We start from the raw sequence: 23274 nt of genomic DNA, 5'->3' as shown, positions 1-23274 counted from the left end.
AATTTAGACTGGAGGCTAATTGATAGAGCTACTGTATTTTTGCTCCATAAGCTGCACCTGACCATAAGACACACCTAGTTTTTAGAGGAGGAAAGGGGGAAAGCCCCGTTTTTGGGGGGGATCAGCTCAAAGTTGTGCAGCTACTATTGCAAAGGGGAAAAGCCCCTTTTTTGAGGATCAGCTCAAAGTTGTTGAGCTTACTTTGCAAAGGGAAAAAATACTGTTTTTATGGGGTTTAACTTACAGTTCTGCAGCTTCTTTAGGAAAGGAAAGGGAGCCATTTCTACAGTTTCCAGACAGATAATCTAATCAGCCAGTCACATTTCGCTGGGGAAACAAACATCCTCCGTCTGCAGAACATACAACAATGGAGGCCTGGGCAAGGGGCCGGGGCCAGAAAGGGAGCCAGCGATCGACCACACATTCACTCCATAAGACACACAAACATTTCCCCTTACTTTTTGGGAGGAAAAAAGTGTGTCTTATGGAGCAAAAAATACGGTATGCATCAGGAAGAGCTGGGTTCAGATTTCACCTCTGCTGTGACATCTCCAGGTGCCCTTAGGTGCCGCCTCAGGTTCAGCTTCCCATCTGGAGCACCAGAGTAATAATGTCAATGCTGGTCAGCCGCAGATTTGGAATAGGTTGTCAGCAATATGCCCAGCTCTACTTCTCCTTTACACTTGCAGGATTGTGGGTGTGCTGGATTGCTTCAGTAATGGATGGGATGAGACCCAATAAACTGAAGCTCAATCCAGATAAGACTGAGGCACTGTTAGTGGGTGGTTGCCTGGGTGGATGAGAAATTTCCTACTCTTGATGGGTTTATGCTCTCTCTAAAGGAGTAGGTACGTAGCTTGGATCCATTGCTGTCACTTGATGGGTAAGTGGCCTTGGTGGTGCAGATCCATCAACTTTGGCTGGTGGCCCAGCCATACTCCTACCTGGACAGAGATATCCTAATTTCTGACGTATGTGGTGCTCTGGTAACCTCTAGGTTAGATTACTGCAGGCATGTCCAACTCCCAAAGGACTACGATCTACTCCCACTATAAGAAAACCTGGAAGTGATCTACCTGCGATCGCTTAGGATTACACAATCAACCAGGTTCAACCAGGGGCGCCCCACGATCGACCAGTAGGTTCCGAATGACCTGTTGGAAAGCCCTAGATTACTGCAATGTCTAGTTTAGATTACTGTATTTTTCCCCCCTTCTGTACTAGCAAGCTTTAGAGAAATTGAAGTGGCTTTCAATAGCTGCTTGAGGCTAAATGCATTAAATTGGGGGTGCATTATATGAATCAGGTGGTGCAGTTTAATTGGGTATGCAGCCTTTGAGTGGCATTTCTTTCTGTGCAATTCACCCAATAATTTGCGTCGCGAAGTGTTTAGAGTTTGTGTGCATGTCTACTCATAAGATCTGGTTCTTTCATGAATACCTATTTGGACTTAGTCTAGGTAAGTGTGCATAATATCATATGCTTAATGACCTGCAAAATCGCTAGTCATCAGAGGAGACAACAGAGAGTGAGCTACCGGAACTGGTAGGCTGCTCTGAATAATATCTAATGAGTGCTTGGACAGGGCATCTTTCCAACATTATCGCCTCCTATTTCTGCTTCTGCTTCTTTTTCCCCCTTGGAAGCATCCTACGGTCAAGTAACTGCTTTGGTTTACTTTCGTCAATGCACCACTAATGGAAGGATAATGAGCTTGCCATTGCAATGGCTTGCACAGCTATCAGCTCTTATTGACTCAGATGATAACTATAGAATTGTGTTGTCTACCATGCATCTAAATGCTCAGCAGGTAGTAAACCTCCCTCTTTAGCATAATGTATCAAACAAAATCTGTACGACGCACCATTAGCGGAGTGTGTAAACCTCTTTGCTAAATTATGCACCCCAATTAGCAAAGGATAAATGGAGCAACCAGTAAAAGCGTGTGCAATTTTATCAACTCTTTGCGACTCAGTAAAACTCACAGCGGCATTCAGTAGACACATCTCCAGTTGAACCACTGCTCTTGTTTACTTTGTTACCTTTGACTAGATCAGAAAAGGTGTGCAAGCAAGTCGGAAAAGCGAATGAAGCTGTAAGCACAACATACCTACGGCTCAATCAAGGCGTACTTAATTAGCAAAGTGTGCCATTTGCTTAATTAAGTGTATCAAAACATGGCACCTGAAGTGTGATATTAAACAACCGAAAGATGAATCTTGATCAGCACGGCAGGAGTGAGCCAACCTGAGTCTTGTATGATCAGCTTTCTAAAGACCAACAAAAAGCTATGGTTCAATGCTACATTTTAAACTTGGGAAGTAGGAGGGCATACTCAGGATCACAGCACAGGCCAGCTATAATTGTACATACTTGGGATCTCTTAACTTTTAAAAGACTACTACTCTGTACTGAGCAACCCTGAATAAGCATTCTTGCTTAAGAACTAAGAGACAAGCTGTCTCAGAATGAGGTCTACCAACATTCTTTCCAAGAATCCCAGCAACTAGGTTCAAAGTGGTCCACTAGAAATTCACCAGGGACTTATCTTTTGTCTACCTGTTACACCATATGTAAGAGTTAGGACCTTTCCATAGTTAACTTTTAAAATTATATATAAAAAAATCTCTCCCTCTTCCCACCCCAATATGCAGCAGTGATGCTATTGCCAGCTTCTCAGTACTGCCCACTTTCCACCAGTCAAACTTAGTCGGAAAGACGGAGTTGAAACTTGTTTGGCTGGGTTGGGGAGCTGAATAATATTTCTGAGGTCTTACCTCCATCTCAAGGGAGAATTGAAATTGCATTTATGCATGGTTAATTAGCAAAAGGATGAGAAATCAGTTCTAGTATATCCAGTATTATATGTTATATTTGTATTGCGGTGGCAAAGCATTGTTCTCTTTAACTGCAGGTCACAACTTTGTCATTTGCTGTGGTTGTCTTGTTGATTCAGGACAAAAGCTTCTGGCAAACCAAATAATCCAAACCCCTGGTGGATTGGATGCATGGTTGGGCTGGCTGATTACAAAATCCGCAAGAATTGTCTTAAATTTCTCTCGGGACTCCCAAGGAATATGACATTGATCATGTGCTAAACAAATTACCTGTGCATTTATCTCTTTGTGGGCAACCGTGGCATTGCTGTTGTATAATTATGGTTTCACCAGCACAGAAAATTGTTGACCTTAAATATTTTGATTAACCTAAGCCTTGGTGGGATCTGGGGACGCGGGTGGCGCTGTGGGTAAAAGCCTCCGCGCCTAGGGCTTGCCGATCGAAAGGTCGGCGGTTCGAATCCCCGCAGCGGGGTGCGCTCCCGTCGTTCGGTCCCAGCGCCTGCCAACCTAGCAGTTCGAAAGCACCTCTGGGTGCAAGTAGATAAATAGGGACCGCTTACCAGCGGGAAGGTAAACAGCGTTTCTGTGTGCTGCGCTGGCTCGCCAGATGCAGCTTGTCACGCTGGCCACGTGACCCGGAAGTGTCTGCAGACAGCGCTGGCCCCCGGCCTCTTGAGTGAGATGGGCACACAACCCTAGAGTCTGTCAAGACTGGCCCGTACGGGCAGGAGTACCTTTACCTTTTACCTTTAGTGGGATCTACACAGGGAGAGGTTGCAGAGGGAGCCAATAGGAAAGTGCCACTGTGATTCCAAACAGCCATTGGACTATGACCGCATTCACACCATACATTTAAAGCACCATAATACCACTTTAAACAGTCCCCCCAAGAATTCTGGGAGCTGTAGTTTGTTAACGGGTCTGAGAGTTTTTTAAAGGCATCTGTTCCAAGGAGGGAAGAGAGACATTTAGTTTTCTTTCAATTACAGTGGTACCTCGGGTTAGAAATGCTATGGATTACAAACACTTCAGGTTACAAACTCTGCTAACCCGGAAGTAGTACCTCAGGTTAAGAACTTTACCTCAGGATAAGAACAGAAATCGTGCAGTGGCAGTGCAGCAGCAGCAGGAGGCCCCATTAGCGAAAGCGTGCCTCAGGTTAAGAACGGTTTTGGGTTAAGAACGGACCTCCGGAATGAATTAAGTTTGTAACCCGAGGTACCACTGTCATTGGTGTGCGTTTCTTTGCTGAGCATAATAATGGGATGCAATTGTATTATCATGTTCTCTTCCTCTGCTTATGTATTTACTTATTCTTGAAAACCAGATTTTTTTAAGGTCCCTATTCCCCTCATAGAAATATAGTTCTCAGAGTGGCTTAATAATCAATCCCTCTGGCTTCCAAGGAACTCTGGGAATTGTACCTCATATAATCATTGAATCAGAGAATTGTAGAGTTAGAAGGGGTGCTGAGGGTTAGTCCAACCTAGGATTGCCATACGTCTGGGAAATCCAGGACATGTCCTCTTTTGGTGGGCCTACATGCCAATCCAGGGGGAATTCTACAATGCATAGCAATTGTCCAGGTATGGGGACTTATTTTAGTTTAGTGTGTGTGTGTGCTGGCACAGTCGGTAGCTGATGGCTGGTGGGTGAGCGGGTATTTGCCCCCCCCCAAAAAAAAACTTAACTACTTATTTATTGGGCGATCGTAGGGGAGGGAAGCTCAACAACTTTGTGTGTCCATATTTTTACCTCTTGAAATATGGTAACCCTAGCAACTGCCTGCAATGTAGGAATCTCAACTAAAGTAACCATGGCAGGGGGCCATCCAACCTTTGCTTAAAAACATCTCCTGAGAACTCTCAACCCCCTGAACAAATTATAACTCCCAAAATTCTTTGGGGAAAGCTATGGCTGTTTAAAGTCGTATGATGCTGCTTGAAAGGTATGAATGTGGCCTTACTCCTTGATCGATAACACTGGCTTATATTCAGATTTGTTTCTGTTGTCAGCAGAAGATGTTGTTAGCTAGGAGACAGTTGAGGCTCTGCAGTCACCAATCTCGCAGCAGATGCCTTGTGATAATTAAATGTTTCTGCAGTGCACCAGGTTGAGGGCGGGAGATTTGGAGGGATGCGATGGGATTAAAAGGAATATTTTAAAAGCCAAAGCCTTGAGTCCTTTGAAGATAGTTCCTCAAGCCTTTGAAGCTTACATGCGTCCTAATGCAAGGCAATGTGTTTTTATGTTAAACTCGACGCTTTAATGTCTCCCATACCTAAAGGCTGATCCAGACAAAGCATTCTCCAATTGAATTTTGACCTTTGCAAAAAAGTAACGCTGTATGATATATAGTCAAGATGTCGAGGATAAGAGTAGCTCTGCTGTAGGGGAAGCAGTCTCGGGGATCGTATTTGCCATTTGATAAGAATATGAATAAATCAAGGCAAGTTGCAAGACCAGCACCAGCAGTCAGAAAGGTTGGACACTGGCTGAAGGTCACAGGAGCCAATAGGGTCACTCGCCAGTCTGAACTGCCACCCATACATTTGCTCCTAGGTCTGGTTCCCATTTGTGTAAGCCAGCTAGGCATCTGCAACCACTGCCCCGCCTTGCCTTGGCTCTGAGAAAAGATTTCCCCCCTATAATTTTTATTAAGTTTTCTGTTTTACATTTTAGAATATTCATTTAAAGACCCTTAAAGTATCAATGACTTCCATTCTTCTCTTTCCTTGGTTCATTTTGCATAAAATAAATCTCTGCATATTTTACATAAACTAAACCATTTAGTATGGGACGCGGGTGGCGCTGTGGGTTAAACCACAGAATCTAGGATTTGCTGATCAGAAGGTCGGCGGTTAAAATCCCTGCGATGGGGTGAGCCCCTGTTGCTCGGTCCCTGCTCCTGACAACCTAGCAGTTCAAAAGCACGTCAAAGTGCAAGTACATAAATAGGTACCGCTCCAGGGGGAAGGTAAACGGCCTTAGTCATGCTGGCCACATGACCCGGAAGTTGTACGTCGGCTCCCTCGGCCAATAAAGCGAGATGAGCGCCGCAACCCCAGAGTCGGTCACAACTGGACCTAACGGTCAGGGGTCCCTTTACCTTTACCTTAAACCATTTAGTATTCTATTATTACATCCATCAAAACATATTTATACTGTTGGATTTAGGTTAATACTGCCAATGTTTTCAAGTGTACATAATTCCCCCCATATAATCAACAAACATTTTTCAACCTTCTTTAAATGTATGTTCTTCTTGTTTTCTTATTCTATATGTTAAGTCCTCAACCTGCACATATTCCATCGGCTGAAGTTGTCATTCTTCTTTAGTTGGGACCTGACTTGCTTTCTGTTTTTGGGCTAACGAAACACAGGAAGCAGTAGTGGCATACATAAATAACCTGGATCTGGAAAAAGATCAAGGGGGGTCCTGAGTCTCAGAGTCCAGCATGAGCCCATGAACCTGCCACAGTTTGTTGCAGTGCTTAGAGAAAGGCTTTCTAGCTGTGGCAGCAAACTGTTGTGGTGTGCCACAGGCTTCTGTCACCTGGCTACCTCATTCAGAACGCCAGGCGCTGAGAAGAAGACCATACCCTCCAACATTTATCCAGTGAAAAGAGGGACATCCTATTCAATCATCATCATAATCACCATCTTATTTATACCCTGCCCATCTAACTATGTTGCACCAGTTACTCTGAGCAGCTTCCAACATATATCAAAACATAATAAAACACTAAAGATATAAAAAAACTTCCCTATACAGTGTTACCTCGGGTTAAGTACTTAATTCGTTCTGGAGGTCCGTTCTTAACCTGAAACTGTTCTTAACCTGAAGCACCACTTTAGCTAATGGGGCCTTCCACTGCCACTGCGCTGCCACCGTGTGATTTCTGTTCTCATCCTGAAGCAAAGTTCTTAACCCAAGGTACTATTTCTGGGTTAGCGGAGTCTGTAACCTGAAGTGTCTGTAACCTGAAGCATCTATAACCTGAGGTACCGCTGTACAGGTCTGCCTTCAGATGCCTTCTAAAAGTGTGGCGCTGTGGGTTAAACCACAGAGCCTAGGACTTGCCAATCAGAAGGTTGGCGGTTTGAATCCCCGCGACGGGGTGAGCTCCCGTTCCTCGGTCCCTGCTCCTGCCAACCTAGCAGTTTAAAAGCACATCAAAGTGCAAGTAGATAAATAGGTACCACTCTGGCAGAAAGGTAAACACCATTTCCGTGCGCTGCTCTGGTTCGCCAGAAGCGGCTTAGTCATGTTGGCCACATGACCCGGAAGCTGTACGCCGGCTCCCTCGGCCAATAAAGCGAGATGAGCACCGCAACCCCAGAGTTGGCCATGACTGGACCTAATGGTCAGGGGTCCCTTTACCTTTACCTTTAAGGAAAATGGGACATTCTGGGATCAAATTAGAAACCCGGACAGCTTTGATAAATTCACGACTGTCCCTGGAAAATAGGGACACTTGGAGGGTCTGGAAGACCCTCCTTGGCACAGGTGCTAAAGGGAAGTGGCAGAGAAGCTGTGAAACAAGCACACACACACACACACACTAGGAGAGGGACAGACCAGCAGAAACAGCCCCTCAGTGGCAGGGGATCCATCAGCCAAGCCATAATGAAGGCCCTTAAAGGCTGGTGCCAGCCCTACAGAGGTTGCTTCTGTCTCCTGTTGCATAAGGTGCAATTAAAACGAAGACATGTTGATGAGCTGGGCTTCCCAGCTCTGAAACAAAGAATGAGAAGAGCCCATTAAAAGAGCCATTTAAAAGAACGAGAGTCGAGGTGGGACTCTGCATGTCTGAAGCCATGACAAGCAGGGAGTTGCACATTGGTTCTTGGGACATGCTCCCACACAATGTGCATGTCATAACATAGTCTAGCAACAAAGAGAGAGAAAATCACAGCTGATGACCCATGAAAACGAGGGTGCAGGGCAGGATGGAAGAAGAGAAGGGCATTTTTCCTGTATAATCCACTTCAACTGCACAAACATGGCATGTGTTCGACTTTTTCCTGCAAAATAGAGATGCAACAGTAGGGAGTGCTGTACAATGGAGGTTGGATCAGTGCCACAGGATTCCATTTCGGGATGCTGTCAGAGACTCACGGCTGTTGCCTAGGAAAGTATAAGGACAAGGGAAGATTTCTTACTGTGCTTTTTCTATTCAGTATTTACAGAGAGAGGCTATAGAACCCAGCCTTTTGGGCAATGGCGTTGTCCTGAGTGAATCTCCACCGCCTGTCTCTCCCACTTCCTCATTCATCACTTCTATGGGTGCTGCTACATGCTCTTTGTCTTTTTCTTATTATTGAAGTTTTTATCTCTACAAAATAACAGAAAGAAAGAAAGGTTTACACATATGTACATGTTAGTAACACAAAGCATCCCCCCACCTCACCCCCCACCCACAACCATTGGTTTGACATAACTCGAAATGTGAGTTAAAATCTGACTTCCTTCCATCATTGCTTGACCTTAATTCTATAACTTATCTTTACAGTTAAGTTGTTATATTGTATTTGACAAATATTCTGATTTTACTTGCATTTGTAACCTTTCCCCCTTACAAACTTTGTCCTTTACATATCAAAATTTCTGTACCGGAGCAGTGGTTTTTTCGTATATTCATTCATGCAACTCCATTCCTTTATTAAATTTTGATTTGTTTGACCTCTGATAGCTGCCGTCATTTTGGCCAATTCAACAAATTGAATAAGTTTGATTTGCCAAACTTATTGTGGGTATTTTGACTCCCTTCCAGTTCTTTACTATAAGAACTCCTGCGGCAGCAGTACATGCCCTTTGTCTTTGAGGTCTTTGCTCTCCTACTTTTAAGGCTTGCCGGGTTCTGGGAGATGGAGGGTCTGGGATGCTTTCTAATGATACCGTGTCAGCCAGCTGCTGCTCTAGCTCTGCCTCCTCCTCTCCCATTATTTCCCAACTTTTCCCCTCATCCGCCTCTGAGCTCTGACCTCCCTCAAACCCCTGTTCTCAATCTATACTGTCTTCCTCTCCCTCCTCCCTGGAAGGGTCACGATGGGGAGGCGGTCCCCACCATTCCTCTTCTACCCAGTCCCTGGCACCTAGTGAAGAAGAAGAAGAAGAAGAAGAGGAGGAGGAGGAGGAGGAGGAGGAGTTTGGATTTGATATCCCACTTTATCACTACCCGAAGGAGTCTCGAAGTGGCTAACATTCCCCTTTCCCTTCCTCCCCCACAACAAACACACTGTGAGGTGAGTGAGGCTGAGAGACTTCAGAGAAGTGTGACTAGCCCAAGGTCACCCATCAGCTGCATGTGGAGGAGCGGGGAATCGAACCCGGTTCACCAGATTACGAGTCTACCGCTCTTAACCACTATACCACACTGGCTTCACACTAGTGAGTTTTACAGCTTAGTGGGGGTTTGAACTTGAGTCTCCCCACTCCTAGTCCAGCACTCTAACTGTTGCTCATGAGCCATGGCTCTCAGCTGAACTTCATGAGATATGGATTCACACCAACATACTTTTTTTCTTTTTTAAAAAAGGCATGTCTGAAAGAACCCCAAAGGTATTTGCTAGGCAAGGGGTCAGAAAAAGGGATTCCTTTGGTAAGTAGCAAGAGGCTGAATATTTGCCACTAAAGAGTGTACCAAGAGTCCCTAGAGTGTTTTTCACCTCTAAGAAGCAAATCCTTAGACAGAGAATTCAATGCTTAAAATAAAATTTAAAAAACTTGGGGGGGGGGGGAGAATCCCACAGACAATCTATGCATTTCATCCTGACTCTGTCTAGGCTACAGTGCCTTTTCCATTGATCTAACGTCTCAACAAGATGATGATAGGTGGAGAAGTCAATACTATATCTTGCCAAGTAATCGTCAGCAGTGCAGGGTAACATTAAAAGATCCCGCACCTAAAATTCAATAAATGTTATAAATCCCCCTGAAAGATAAGGATGTTTGAAGCAGAGCAGCAGTTCGCAAGCAGAGAAAAGGGTGCTTTCAGGGGACTCATATGGCAGACGAGGAATTAAGATCCAGTTATTCTGGGTTTGGCACCTTCAGTTCCATACATTCCTGTTCTTTTCAGCTATGGGTATTCATCTCTATCCCACCACTTGTCATCTACACCAGTGGGCAAAGCTTGAATGAATGTATTTGGGCTGCATGTTTTTGTCCCTCTTCATACTCATTCCTCCCTGCCCTCCTCCGTCAGTTAAAAAAATAATAATCTCAGGAAGTGTGCAAGAGGAGTTGTGGACCCATTCATGGTAACCCCTCTCCAAGGAGCAAGGCCTGGCCTGTGAAGGTGAAACAATTGGACAGGATGTTATGGCTTACTGCCATCCCTGGGGTTGGACGCAAGCAGGCATTGTGTTGGAAGGAAATGCTTTGGGATAATGTGGATGAAGATTACATAAAAATATGTGGGTATTAGGAGATACATTCACTCAACTGGTGAATTTTCATGAAGACTTTTAAAAATGCATATGTAGGAACTTAACTAGGGGTGGGGAGAAAAACAAGGGGAAACCAAAATTAACAAATTTGCCCATCCTTAGGCAAGATGCAAAAAACAATGGAAAGGGCTCCCTAGAGAGAGGGAGAAGACAGATGGGATTTGAAGGTTTTACAGATCATGAGCAGGCTGCCAGGCAAGGTAAATAAACCAGGGAAACTAGGAAAGAAAGGAGTTGGGTTGGAAGGAGAGGTCAATGTTGAGGGAAGGGTAAGGAAATGGGACTAGGTAAGTAAAGGTAAAAAAAAGGTAAAGGACCCCTGGGCGGTTAAGTCCAGTCAAAAGAGACTATGGGGTTGTAGTGCTCATCTCGCTTTCAGGCTGAGGGAGCCACCATTTGTCCACAGAAAACTTTCCGGGTCATGTGGCCAATATGACTAACCTGCTTCTGGTGCAATGGAACACCGTAACATAAGCCAGAGTGCACAGAAACGCTGTTTACCTTCCCTCCACCTATTTATCTACTTGCACTGGCATGCTTCCAAACCGCTAGTTTGGCAGAAGCTGGGACAGAGCAATGGGAGCTCACCCCGTCACAGGGATTCGAACCGCCGACCTTCTAATCGGCAAGCCCAAGAGGCTCAGTGGTTTAGACCACAGTGCCACCTGCCCAATGGCGAGCCAGGTGAGAAAAAGGGAGAAGTACAGTGGAGGGGGAAGGGAACCCTGCACTGCAAAATATCCATTAGCGCTGAAGAAAGGGAGTGTAACACTATGGGAAATGAACCACTTTGTGGGTTCCGATATTAGAAGGGTATCTAAGCCCAAACAGCAGCTTATCTGGGGCTCTAAGGATCCTTGGGATCTTAGGGAGCACAACTGTGACACAGAGTAAATTTAAAGCACAGGCTGACATTTTGATGCCAATGGTGTCATGTCCCCCCCCCCAAAAAAAAGATGTGTGTGTGAGCAGCACTATTTCTGCAATATATTCGCAGCTGACATAAAAGAGGGGAGTGACACCTTTGTGCTCCCCAAGTTTTTGAGCACCCGTTTCTTTGAGCACCTGCTGTTTTAAGGGCAATGCTATAATCTGAGGGTGACACCCGACTCAAAGTGAGACAGATTCAGCTCTGCTACACTTACCGTGCTGCTTCCTGACACTAATTGTGTTATCACAAACTCTAATTCTATTTTTGTCCTCGCCGAGTGACTGAAATATTGAAAGAGGGCCACGCACGTTTGCTCTTAAAAGCGATTATGGGAATGGTAATGTTTTGCTGCTGTAAATGTTACTTAATGCAAGATGGAGTTTTGGGTGTGAAATAAAAGGAGCTTTGCTTGAACAACGGGTCAGCCCTTACCACAACATGAAAGGGCTGATACCCAAGCTTTTTTCTTCCTTCTGAGGATTACCTGGAAGCGGTGCGCTCAGGCAACCACTAACAGAACCTGCGCCCATAATCACTTGTGGAGCACCTGCATTATTTTGCTGTCCATTGTTGCAATTCCTTCATCTACATCAGGGGTCGACAACATGCAGGCCACGAAGACCGTTTTACTCGCCCACGAGCCACCCCAAACCAAGCCGCCGAGGGGACATGCCGAGTGGCGCCGGAAATGGCATCTGCACATGTGCAGATACCAGAAATGGCATCTGGACATGTGCAGATACCAGAAATCGTGTCTGCGCATGTACAGATGCCGGAAATCGCTTCTGTGCAGGTGCGGTTTTCAGTGTCTGGGCATGCGCAGAAGCGATTTCTGGTGCCATGGACATGCGCAGATGTGATTTCTGGCATCACGCTGTGCCAGTCCGGCCCACGGATGATCTCCGTGGGAGTGATCCAGCCCATGGACGCTAAACCTTGTTGACCCCTGGTCTACATCTTGAGAAATCATGAGTCCCATTCAGGCATTCATAAGGAAGGAATAGTGTGTGCGTGCATGTGCTAGCTTCACCCACCCCATCCTCATCACATGTTCCAGAGAGACTGTCTGAGATAGGGAGAGAGTCCTTCATTGTGGAATCCTGTTTTTCCATGGTTCTGAACTGTACAGGGAGCTCTCCTGTTGACTGATATTCTTTCCTGAATCTTCTCCTTTTTCTTCTTGTAGCCGAGTAAGAGTGTCTTCCATGAACACAGTTTTAACAGTGAGCCCATAAGTGACTGTGGAGGCCAATTCTGGATCCACATCTCCTTCCACGGTGGGGACATAGGTTTCCGGACGGGAGTTGATCATGTGACCAGCATGACTAAACTGCTTCTGGTGCAATGGAACACCGTGACAGAAGCCAGAGCACATGGAAACACCATTTACCTTCCTGCCACAGCAGTACCTATTTATCTACTTGCACTGGCATGTTTTTGAACTGCTAGGTTGGCAGGAGCTGGGACAGAGCAATGGGAGCTCACCCCGTCACGGGGATTCGAACCACCGTATATACTCATACCAGAGCCCCTCAGCTACAGTTTGTTCCCAGCCTCACAACTTGCTCTGCAAACCAGCAAGTCAAATTGTGATTCAACGGTTACTCTTTCTTCCCTTTGCATTCATGCTTCAGGTGGGCTGATTCTTCCTTTCTTCAGCTTATAAACAAAGAAAGATATTTTAAAAGGTTGCCTTGGGGACGTGGAAGCAGGTATGTTGAGGATGTCCTAAGAAGTGGCCAAGACGTCACTACCACAGTCTGTAATTTATGTTGCCATGCTGGGAAGTTGGTTTTTCACAGCTTGGTCTTGGAGACAAAAAGATGCTCCTGTACCAAACACAATGTGGGCAATTCCAAACCATCCCTGCTGCTCTTATGCATAGGCAGGTTGTATGAATATGGAGGAATGAGATGAGGCATTGAAATCCTGAACGTATCAGTGAAAACTCATGATACAGCTCTGTCTGAACCATTTTGCATACATGTACTATCTGCTTAAATTGTGAGTGGAAGGCAGCCAGGAGCACTCCATGAAGTTGAGTTTCCTAGCAATTTTGTCCATTGTAGCTTTAAGTGAAATTACTGGAAAATAGGTTGCTTCTCCCCTCCCCAGTATTTATGATCCATTCAGCTTGAGAAAGTACTCGAAATTTCCTTTGAGATTTACAGCTCAATTTCTAGACCCAAAGCACTTGGAATAAGTTCTGAGTAAGCATTAATCCTACACCAGGCTCTAAAAATCAAATGATAAATCTTTAAGCAAATAATATATATTTCCCACTCAATGGCTGTCAAGCGCAGGCATTTTTTTGCCAAGGGCTTAACATTGGAAAGGGATATGCCAGAACTTTCCCTCATCTATTCATGATTAGTTTTCTAATTTCATGTAAACTTCCAATTATTCTTTGTCTATGTGAGCACATTTTCCAAAGCTGAACATGCCAAATAATGGCAATTGGGTAAAGTTAAACTGTCACTCTTCTCTCTGATGAATTTACCCTCTGTTGGTCAGGTAAGCTGAGTCAAGGGAGTGGAGACCACCTGCATTGCTGCTCACATAAAGCAGACATTGGAGGGTTTCACCAGCAGGAGATGGTGCCAGCAGGATAGACCATCTTGGCTGTGAGTCCTGGAAAACCTGCTCCCTGCCTTGCAGGCCTTTTTGTACCTGACATTGGAGTGCGGTAGCTAAGTTGACTGAACAGACACTTGGGTTGAAGTATTGTTTAGGGGGGGTTGTTTGGGGGTGGGTTCTGTTGCTATTTTTATTGCCCTGTTAAAAAATGTTTTAAATTGATTTTAACTGCTTTTTACTCGTGTGTTTTAAAATTTGTTGTTTTTAAATAAAGGGGTGCAGGGTGTGCCTGGGAAGAGCAAGGGCAACCCCAGTCGCTGTGGTTCAAGGCAAGGGGAGGTATGGTGTGGGGTTGGCAAATTGTGGTTGTCCTATCAGCCACCCTTAAGTCTGTGGCTGCTGTTGCTGAATGCCAGGCTGGCCTCCCTCATCCGTGATCTGATTATGGATGAAAAGACCTACCTGGTCTTCATCACTGAGACCTGGGTGGGTGAGCAGAGTGGAATTGGTGATGGGAGGATGCTGAATATGCTGTTTTGGTTGGGGCTGCTGGAGTGGCCATGCCCAAGGCACCATCAGAGGGGGTCCTTCCAACAGAATGTTTGAGCTGTCACCCAAGTGGGGGGTCTCCATTTGCTATTCCAATGCAAACTTCCCCAGAACCAGACATCTCTGAGAGTTTAGAATCCAGAACCGCTAACCAACCAGGGCTCCTCCCCTAGATCCTCCTGATCCAATTCCCCAAGCTGACCCATTCCTCCTCAAATGGTGACCACCCCTTCCATGGGACTCATGACAACAACTGTGTGTGTGCCCTGGTTGTGTGCATCCCATTCACATAAATAAGTGATGACTGTTGACATTTCTATTCCACCTTAAGGAACAGGCATGAGATTGTTGCATGTCACATGTCTGTTTACATTCCAGCACAGTATGCTGGGAACATCCATTTTGTGCATAGTTTTTGCTTTTGCTGTTCTCTCTGAGACGACATGAGAGAGAGATTCGACATGTTTCTTTGTCCTGATTTATGTTTAATAATATGTAGCTGTAGAATGACTTCACAAGCCTCACGCCTATTCTGTGTGCACAGTACACTCTGCTAATAGTGTGCCCTGGCTTTTGAAGTCTGGGTCACTGATTTACGTCGGAGCACAGGCCGATGGAAGGGAATGGCACAGCTGGGACTTGCCAGCTGGCCTCCCAGCCCTCTGCATGTCAACAATGACATGTCTGGATATCTCTGCAGAGAGCCACAGCCAACACATGGTTGTCACCAAAAACCCAATGCTGGCTCTGCTGCCAACATGGACATGTGCTATGCATGAGTAACACATGAATAGTGCCACAGGGGGAGGTTTGTATCTCTTCACGAAACCTCCCGCTCAATTCTTTCCATCCATTCACCTCTGAGCCACTGACAAAATTGGAGGCAAGTATCATTAGTGTTTAGACTATTTATGGTTTGTACTCTAGTCAATGTTTTCATTTACTATGCTCTAGAAATGATTAATTCAGCTGCATCTTGTGCGCTATTCATATGCACAGTAATTACAGTGTGTGTGGAAATTAAAAAGAATGCCACATACTCAGTTATCAGATTAAAACATTTTTATTGCCAAATTTTCTTTGTTTTCCTTTTCAAAAACAGATTTGAAATGCCACCATGAAATTAGTAAATGATTCACGAGAGAGGGATTATGCTTAAATTTCTTTTTTTTAATGCAAAATGACCTTTTTCATTCATTTTTGCTCATTTGTAGGGGGTATCAGTTTGTGTGCCTATAGACGTTCAAACAGCTGTCTTAATTCTGAATGGTTATTATGTTATGGTCTCTCTATAGCCATGATCTGAGCCAATCGTGATCAACAAGAGAACAGCATTGAAATTGCTTGCCAAGATAACAAAATGATTTTGGTATTCAGAGCTCAGAATAAAATGTCAGGTCTTAACTGCGAACGTGATCAAATTATTCTGTTAACATACAGTATCCCACCCCCACCCCCAGTATATTTTATCACTTAAAGGAACATGTTTAATATATCCCCGCTCTCTTTTACACATATGTTTTTGATGAAATTAACACATGAAAAATGTGTTTGCATTAATCATCTCCGATGGTTATAAAAATCCCTAACCTCATCAATTTCACACAAAGAGTTATAGTTTAAAACAATGCAAACATATAATGTTCAGTATTGACTCCAATAAAAAGGTAAAGGTAAAAGACCCCTGGCCATTAAGTCCAGTTGCGAATGACTCAGGGGTTGCAGTGCTCATCTCGCTTTACTGGCCGAGGGAGCCGACGTTTGTCCGCAGACAGTTTGTCTGTGTTATGTGGCCAGCATGACTAAGCCGCTTCTGGCAAAACCAGAGCAGCTCACAGAAACGCTGTTTACCTTCCCACCGGATTACCTCACCCCGTCGCGGGGATTCGAATTGCCCAGGGGGCATGGCACCACCCACGAGGGGCGTGGCACACGTCGGGGGGGGGTGCATGGCAAGTGACAGTTTACCTCACCCCAGGTCTCCAGGTACAGCTAGGAATAGCCCTTGTCTGAAATCCTAGAGAGAGGCTGTAGACAGTACTGCTCTAGATGGACCAATGGTCTGACTCTGTATAAGGCAGCTTCCTCTACCAATCACAACTCAGTGTTTCATAATTATGTTTAACTGGATAGTCCAGCAATAATAATTATAATAATTGTGAGCTGATAAATTACTTTCACTTATTTAGATGACTATATTGGAGTCAATATATATCAATATATATATATATATCAATATATCAATATATATATATGGAGTCAATGGGACGTGGGTGGTGCTGTGCTCTGAACCACTGAGCCTAGGGCTTGCCGATCAGAAGGTTGACGATTCAAATCTCTGCGACGGGGTGAGATAAACTGGTGGAAAGTGGTGGGGCAGGGTGAGGTGAGATTAAAGGTCCAGAAAGTACAAAAGCTTAGCTGCTGCTACACACACACACACACACACACACACACACACACACACACACACACACAATTGCTGAATCCAGTGACAACCTGAGTCTCCCCCTCCCCACTTGATGGAAGATGGCATGATCCCTTAAGGGCAAAATAGATTGTAGGGAAGACCTCTGAAGCCCTTTGTCTTCAGGCAGCCCATCATTCTTTCTGCAAATCCATCAACTACGCCATTAACTGCAGCATATGAATGGGAGCCAGAAAATTGCAGCCAAATGGCTATATCAAGAGCAGACTCCCACCTCCCCTTTCCCCATTCATTCTGCAGAATGCAATTTTGCTTTCCAGAGTTATGCTTTCATCACAGATTATTTCCTACAAGGACCAGGCACTGCTACACACCTGGCCAGCCTAAAGTACAAAAGACAGAACCAAGTGTTACGGCTTTACAGCAACATTTGCCAACTTAAAGGTAAAGGTACCCCTGCCCGTACGGGCCAGTCTTGACAGACTCTAGGGTTGTGCGCCCATCTCACTCAAAGAGGCCGGGGGCCAGCGCTGTCCGAAGACACTTCCGGGTCACGTGGCCAACGTGACATCGCTGCTCTGGCGAGCCAGAGCCGCACATGGAAACACCGTTTACCTTCCCGCTAGTAAGCAGTCCCTATTTATCTACCTGCACCCGAGAGTGCTTTCGAACTGCTAGGTTGGCAGGCGCTGGGACCGAACAACGGGAGCGCACCCCACTGCGGGGATTCGAACTGCCGACCTTTCGATCGGCAAGCCCTAGGCGCTGAGGCTTTAACTCACAGCGCCACCCGCGTCCCCTTTGCCAACTTAGTGCCCTCCAATTGTTTTGGACCACAGCTTCCATGATCAGCCCCAGCGTGGGAATCTGCTCCATGGAAGCAAAAATGTTTCCCTTCAGCTTGACTTATATTAGGTAGGAATTTTTCGAGTGCCATAACAGAAGGGAACACATTATTGACTAATGTAGCTCTCTGACATTGAGCCCAGAATCCATTTCAGATATGTCTGTCATCATGGATGAGCTAGGATTTCCCCTGCTCCCTCTGTATATTGGCTGAAGAGAGTGCTTCTCACTGTGCCTTTGAAGAATTCCTTGACATTGAGCAACAATGTCAATACAGTCCCTGCAAATGTGGAATTGGTCAGCAGGGCTTATAGATCAGGTGGCATGGCTTCTGGGCAGGTTTCTGTCCTGGTGCTTTGTCTTGTGCAAGTTAAATAAAGAGGATCAAGAGGAACTCACTTGCACTTTAGATCAGCTTAACAGTCTTTCCAAAACTGCCATTTTCCTAATCAGCTCTGTATGTTTTGTATTTTGCTGGCTTCAAAGGCATGAGAAAAAATATGTGCACCAATACAGTTTTTCCTTGACACCCACCCCCAGAGCAGGTCTGCACCTGAGTTTAGTAGATGTGGTTTTTTTTAGTGTGCTGTGAAATATTACTGTGGCTTGCATGTCAAAACATGGCTCATCCATGGCATTCTCTGCATTAGGAGGAACATCACTCAGAGGTCAAAGTGGAGTTGCAGCAACAATTTGTCACAGCTCACATGGATTGTTAGCATTCTGAACTCCACTCTAACTTCATTCACTCTTGATATGCACCACTTTAGCACTTTGCAAATCTGAAACTGTTTTCAAATCTAAAACTGTGAAATAATGAAAATACTGAAAGCAGATTCCTCCCTCGCCTCTAACCGATGTTTTCCTGGCAGCTGTACAGTTTCCAGAATCAGTTTGAGCTCAGATCTGATTGGGAGTCAGAATTCAAATTACTTCCATGCTTGTACATGAGTCACATTTATTTGGTGTCCAGTCAGTGACATAGCAAGGGGGGCACAGGGGCAGTTGCCCCAGGCACAAAATTGTTAGGGGCGCAACATTTCAACAGCCGGTGCCATCTCAATACAACTTTGTGCTTCTGTTGCTGGGCTCCATTGAAAACGGCTTCTCCGTGCAAACCCAGGAAGTGACCTCTCCAGACCACATAATGACTCTTCTTTTCTTATCTCTGCAGCTGCAGATGAATGCATATGCATACTCCACCCATTTACCTCCCTCTAACCCCACTCCATGCAGCCCCGGGAACTGGCAACGCACGCTATGCCACTGTGTCCAGTGCTGTTTCGATAAAATCTGCCAGAGAATCCATATACAACATGCTCCCATGTGCACTGTAGTGCCACAAAGCTGTGGCCTGTGCCAAATAGCTAACCTTGTTCTCTTTAGGTATTTTTATCACTACTACTTAACCGTGATTTTTATTCTCTCTGAGTTTGGAGTTGGTGGTGTTGGGACCTCTGGAGTGCTATTTTGCTTCGAGGGAAGGGAGTGCATATAACAAAGAATTCCTTCATTCAGCCCTACACTTTCCTGTATTCCACACTTTTATTTTCCCCAAAGGAGAGCAATATCTTTATGAGCAGTACAACATCTTTATGAGTCTCCTGCAAATAAGCACTAAAAAATGTGAAAAGAAAGAGCTAAAAACTCTTATCTTTGTGAGATAATTCAGGGTCAGCATAGTGTCAGATCTTCCCAATGTATATCCAGGAACTGATTAGTTGTGCATGACCCTCTTCCGCTGCTGAGACTCAACGTTCTTCCAGATTTCATGTTATCTAATTGATTCTGTCCTGGAAATTTCATGCTATATAATTCTTTCCCAACTTGAATTAAATCAAGCTTCCACTCGGTTAATGCAACGCCGATGAATGTATTGGACAACGAAACATCTTGTGTTGGCACATTGTGCCTTGTCAATTTGACACGTTAACAAATTGTACCGCAGCCACCAGAAATGAGTAGTCAACACTTCAACGTCCTCAAACACAACAGGAGAACATTCTCAATACTCCATTCAAGCATCTAGAATATTCCGTTTCGATGAGTTTTTCAAAACTTGCTGGGTGCCTTAACCTCCCCTGTCGCACTGACTGGAGTGGCTTTCTTTCAACATGCTAACTTACTCCTCATAGACAAGCTACCTGAGCATTTTTTGAAGGCAAACACACACACACAAACAAAATATACGTTGCCTATCAAAGTGGAGGTGGGAAACATATTTCAAATATCGCTGCCAGAGAGACCAATAACTGGGTGACTAGTAAATTCCAGATCAGCGATTGCGCATGCTGCTATAACACGAGAGTGTCTCAGTCAGCTAAATCTATTGAGCATCAATTGTAGAGAAACAACAATCATCTGGGGAAATTTGACTTGTGGCACTGCATCCTAAGGAGTGCAACGACTCAAAAATAGGAATTTCCCTTTGCATTGTGGAATGTCCTTTCCTCTGCCATACATACCTTTACCACTCCCAGCACCTTCTTGTAAAGGTAAAGTAAAGGGACCCCTGACCATTAGGTCCAGTCATGACCGACTCTGGGGTTGCGGCGCTCATCTCGCTTTATTGGCCAAGGGAGCTGGCGTACAGCTTCCGGGTCATGTGGCCAGCATGACTAAGCTGCTTCTGGCGAACCAGAGCAGCACACGGAAACGCCATTTACCTTCCTGCTGGAGTGGTACCTATTTATCTACTTGCACTTGGACGTGCTTTCGAACTGCTAGGTTGGCAGGAGCAGGGACCGAACAATGGGAGCTCACCCCTTTGCAGGGATTCAAACCGCCGACTTTCTGATCGGCAAGTCCTAGGCTCTGTGGTTTAACCCACAGCGCCACCTCCTTGTACCAACCCTATTATTATTGAATTCCTCTTCTATAATACTATTTTGCTGTTTTTTATGTCGCATTTCTGTTTTTATGCTTTTTAAAAAATGTCGTATTTTGCATAATACGAGATTATTTTAAAAATATTAAGTGGTTTGGAGAGGTGTTGGATGAATGAAAAACAGAAAAAAATCTGACACTGTGTATCAATCTCTCTCAAATGTTTTGAAGTTATACTCACCATTACTTTTCTTTGGGGATCCCTCAACCCAGCAATATCTATAATCACACTGGTGGAATGCAGAGATTTTCAGATAACTTGGAAGGGCTGTAGCTCAGTGGTAATACTTTTTCTATGCAGAATATCCGAGTTTCATCTCTGGCACATTCAGTTTAAAAAAGAATTAGGTGGCACAGGGGATAGGAACAACCTCTGCCTGAAAATCTGACATTTTAGCAAAAAGAATGGCACAAGGGAGGAAAGTACCGGTATGTGGAGAGAGATAAATACACTGCATGCATGTGCCAATCTGCTGCTTTAGTTTGCAGTCTCTGCAGTGGCATTTTGTAAAAGAAGACCAAAAAAGAGGACAGACTATATGTACGACAATCTTAGGTGTTCCTTGATCCTGCGAATAGTCTCCTGAAGTTGGATCCCCTTCCTGAGAATCTCGTCCTACCCTATTCAAACTGGAAATGAGTGATAATGCAATGACTCGATATCAGCACTGGATAGCTCAGTTGGTTAGAGCATGGTGCTGATAGCAACAAGGTTGCGGGTTTGATCCCCGTATGGGGACAGTTGCATACGTTGCACTAGATCAGGCTTCCTCAACCTCGGCCTTCCAGATATTTTTGGCCTACAACTCCCATGATCCCTAGCTGGCAGGACCAGTGGTCAGGGATGATGGGAATTGTAGTCTCAAAACACCTGGAGGGCCGAGGTTGAGGAAGCCTGCACTAGATGATGCTCAGGGTTCCTTCCAACTCTTTGATTCTATGGCCCATCAATGGGAGTGGATACTTGTTGCATTCAAAGGGCTTCTCTATCTGGCATCTCTGTTTGAGGATCTCAGGTAACAGGATACCCACTGGAGACCTCTGAAAGAGTCTGTGAGTCAGAGCATATGAATACAGTGTTACCTCGGGTTACAGACTCCACTAACCCAGAAATAGTACCTCGGAGTAAGAACTTTGCTTCGGGATGAGAACAGACATCACGCAGCAGCGGCAGCGGCGGCGGCGGCAGCGGGAGGCCCCATTAGCTAGAGTGGTATCTCAGGTTAGGAACAGTTTCAGGTTAAGAACGGACCTCCAGAATGAATTAAGTTCTTAACCTGAGGTACTACTGTATAGTGGATGTGCCAGTGGTCCATCTCATTGTAAAATGGTTCCGTGAGTTCATAAGAGTTTATAATTAAAAGGCTGCTTCAGTTCCTTGGTCTAGCATTTTCTTCTTTAAAAGAAATCCTTTCGAAGTTCATCTATCTATATCTAACTGTCTGTCTGTCTGTCTGTCTATCTGTCTGTCTGTCTATCATCTATTGGGATGTGGGTGGCACTGTGGTCTAAACCAGGGGTCCAGGGGTCCTTTACCTTTACCTTTTTTATCTATCATCTATCTATCTATCATCTATCTATCTAATCTATCATCTCTCTATTTATCTAACCTATGCAAGCAGGAATAAAAATAGGTGTTCATGGTCCCCTTTCTTCCAAACCGGCAGGCTTCTCAGGAGATATGAGTCTTTTCAACAATTTAGACAGAGATTGAGTTCTTTCCATGTAAAGATCAGGCATCAATCCTGCCTGTAGAGCTCCCACATTTTCTCCTGACTCCCGCCCAAGATTTCTATTCACTTCAAACACTGGGAGTAAATCTCACTGTGGCAAGAATACCCTGAGGGGACAGAGAAATTCAAATTGCAAAGTTGCTTTAGGGTTTCTTGTTCCACATTTACAATGGAATCATTTTGCTGAGTAAGTCATGGATATCAAGCTTAATCCTTAGAAAGAACCAGGTTCCCCTTTGTGGAATTGCCTTTCACTTTCAACTGGCGGGCATGAGAAAAATTGCTGTACGACTAAAACCTCCATTAAGTTAAGATACCTAAAGATCAAGGTAAGAAAGTCCAAGGCAAAACCTCACCTGAGCAGAACCTGTGTGGTTGTCTAGGAAAGTGGTTTCAAGCACTCTGATAGATAGATAAAAGGTAAAGGTAAAGGGACCCCTGACCATTAGGTCCAGTCGTGACCGACTCTGGGGTTGCGGCGCTCATCTCGCTTTATTGGCCGAGGGAGCCAGCTTACAGCTTCCGGGTCATGTGGCCAGCATGACTAAGCTGCTTCTGGTGAACCAGAGCAGCGCACGGAAACGCCGTTTACCTTCCCGCCGGAGCGGTACCTATTTATCTACTTGCACTTTGACGTGCTTTCAAACTGCTAGGTGGGCAGGAGCAGGGACCGAGCAATGACAGCTCACGCCGTCACGGGGATTCGAACCAACGACCTTCTGATCGGCAAGTCCTAGGCTCTGTGGTTTAACCCACAGCGCCACCCGTGTCCATAGATAGATAGATGATAGATAGATAGATGATAGATAGATGATAGATAGATAGATAGATAGATAGATAGATAGACGATAGATAGATTCAAATAACAAATTAAGGGAACTATAAATAACCAAATCCAGAACAAATGGGCAGCTGATGATTGGTGTGGGGTGTGGGGTGTGTGTGTGTATGATATGCAAAGTCCAGACTATTTATATTAAAAAGAATTTTACTTTCATAAACATTTGACTGAGATGAATGTATTTATAA

The 23274-nt window shown here is 44.9% G+C and overlaps 1 long non-coding RNA gene across 1 annotated transcript in view; it reads right to left on the bottom strand.

Annotated features, from left to right (window-relative positions):
- LOC310671728 overlaps nucleotides 1-23274 on the bottom strand; it is an 84409-nt gene that overhangs the window by 19467 nt on the left and 41668 nt on the right. The window contains exon 3 of the long non-coding RNA XR_014508118.1: nucleotides 8007-8179. This is a non-coding gene — a long non-coding RNA (uncharacterized lncRNA). The remainder of the gene's footprint in view (nucleotides 1-8006; nucleotides 8180-23274) is intronic.

Source organism: Podarcis tiliguerta (assembly GCF_965153285.1).
Source record: "Podarcis tiliguerta genome assembly, chromosome: 2".
Taxonomy (NCBI): Eukaryota; Metazoa; Chordata; class Lepidosauria; order Squamata; family Lacertidae; genus Podarcis; species Podarcis tiliguerta.
This window is presented reverse-complemented; position numbering and strand designations above follow the sequence as displayed.